This window comes from Theobroma cacao, chromosome 9 (assembly GCF_053813885.1).
Source record: "Theobroma cacao isolate CCN51 chromosome 9, ASM5381388v1, whole genome shotgun sequence".
In the NCBI taxonomy this organism is placed as follows: Eukaryota; Viridiplantae; Streptophyta; class Magnoliopsida; order Malvales; family Malvaceae; genus Theobroma; species Theobroma cacao.
Window position 1 is genome coordinate 9,836,748 of NC_142647.1, and position 2,095 is coordinate 9,838,842.

The window sequence follows — 2,095 nt, forward strand, 5'->3', positions numbered from 1 at the left end:
GTGGAAGAGAAAGAAAGAAAGAAAAGAAAAGAAAAAAAAAAAGAAAAGAAAAGAAAGGAAAAGAAAATAACAAGGAAAGTGGGCATGGCCCAACAAGCAAGGAAAATTTGACATGGTCCAATAAAGGAAGGATGGGCATGACCCAATTAAAACGAAATGGGAGAAGTCCATGAATAAGAGTCCAAAAACAACAAAGGAATAAAAATCCAAAAGAAAAGGAAGGTGGAGATTTGGGCCAACCTAGCTTAATTGGGTAAAAATTTCTTTATTCTTTACCATGATTTATTTTGAAATTGGATTATATGGAGGCTAAATTATTTTATGTAATTATGCATTGGTTAATTGGTGATATGAAGTAAATTTAAGTTGCTTAAAAGGTTGAAATAGGCACTTAATACCTTAAATAAGTTACTGGTGTTAATACTCTAAAGAATTACGTGAACGAAGAATGTAATTAATTATAGTAAAAATATATTAAGATATGAATTAAGTGAGTGGATTTATGATAGAATGAGAGAAAGAAAAGTAGAATTGATTCACTAAATGTATTGAATTTAAATGGTTGCTAGGAAAGCGTGTTGAACGAAGTAGGTGACGGGCAATTAGGTATAATTATACGCATATACGAAGTAATAGCGAAGTGGAAATCCCGCTATTGTGAGGTGAGTAACCTTACCATCATTTTTATTATCTAAAGTATGTTTTTAATTGATTTTGATGAAATTTTATGAAAATGAAATTAAATGGTAAATCTTGAGTTTTACAAACAAAATGTGTCTACATGAAAAGATGTTATAAATTGTTTTAAAATTGAATGATGATTTTGAAAAATAGAGTAATTGGAGACCACTTGTTATGTTGAAAAATTTATGATTTGAATAAATGGCTTATGATAATATTTGCATGAATGGCTGAATTGGTATTTATGTTGAAATATATGAAATGTGTATTTAGCCTTGAAAGGTTGTGAATTACAATAATTTCCATGTCATGCTAGAATGAATTTTATTGTATGGTGGGTTTAGCTTGCTGCAGTGGGCGGATTCTGTGGACCAGCTTATTAAAGGGGCACAGAATCCGGATATATATATATATATGTACCTCGGTTGGAGAGGCGCATAGGGTATCTCCTGAGGTATGGTTAGAGTTCACGTCACGTCGAACCACCTCGTGATGATGAACTCCGCTAACGCCAAGGAACGACTGTGTTTTTCTCAAACTAAAAATATGTTTTACGTGTATAGGAAATTTTAACAGCCTTGGCGGGCTCTAGTGTACACCTCTGATCAAGGTGTCACCGAGTACTAGTTGATGGCATGAGCCAAATGTTTATGAAAATCATAAGCCTTAATGAGAAATTAGATGAAATACAATCGTTTGCATGTGTTGGGATGAATTTTCAAATTGTGAAATACGTATTGTGATGGGATATATTAATTGTCTCCTTTTACTCGGCTTTAGTTGATTTAAATGGTATTTGTTTACTCACTAGGATTTTATAATCTCACCACCCTCCTTTCCACCCATTTCAGGTTCAGAGTAGGCTGTTGATAGCTGATTCCATCGAGGGCTTCTATTGGATTAGCGTCATCCACACAGTAAGTTCATAATTTTCCTTAATTCTGGTTATTTGTGGGCACACTTGATGTTGTAAATTTAAATTAATTTAAATACTCTAGTTTATTGTGTTACAGTAAGAATGAATTTATTCAGTTGTTACGTTACAAAAAGTATTTACGTATAACTCTAAAATTACTGATTATAAGAAAATAAAATATTTTATTGAATATTTTGTTTTATCTTCTTATTATATTCAAATAATTATAAATTCATTTTAAATAAAGGTTTTAGATGCTTAAACTTATTTTTGAATATGAATTATACGATTGGTACTTGTTTACTACATTTTTTTTAACTGGTTTTGAAATTTTTAGTGAAAAATGACCAAAATGCCCCTGTGAGACAAAATTTTTATTTTATTAGTTTTAAGTTGGAAATAGCTTAAAATCCTTTAAAAAATAATATTTGGCAATAGTTACTCACCGAGGAAAATGAGAAACTGATATTAAGCCTTGCGAGATTTCGGTTGGCATTC

The 2,095-nt window shown here is 31.0% G+C and overlaps 1 long non-coding RNA gene across 1 annotated transcript; it reads left to right on the forward strand.

The window, feature by feature from the left end:
- The first annotated feature begins 202 nt into the window (after positions 1 to 202).
- On the forward strand, positions 203 to 1,629 carry LOC148760702 (uncharacterized). The gene is made up of 3 exons (XR_016028294.1): positions 203 to 253; positions 570 to 662; positions 1,533 to 1,629. It is a non-coding gene; the product is annotated as an uncharacterized LOC148760702 (long non-coding RNA).
- Positions 1,630 to 2,095: the final 466 nt, after the last annotated feature.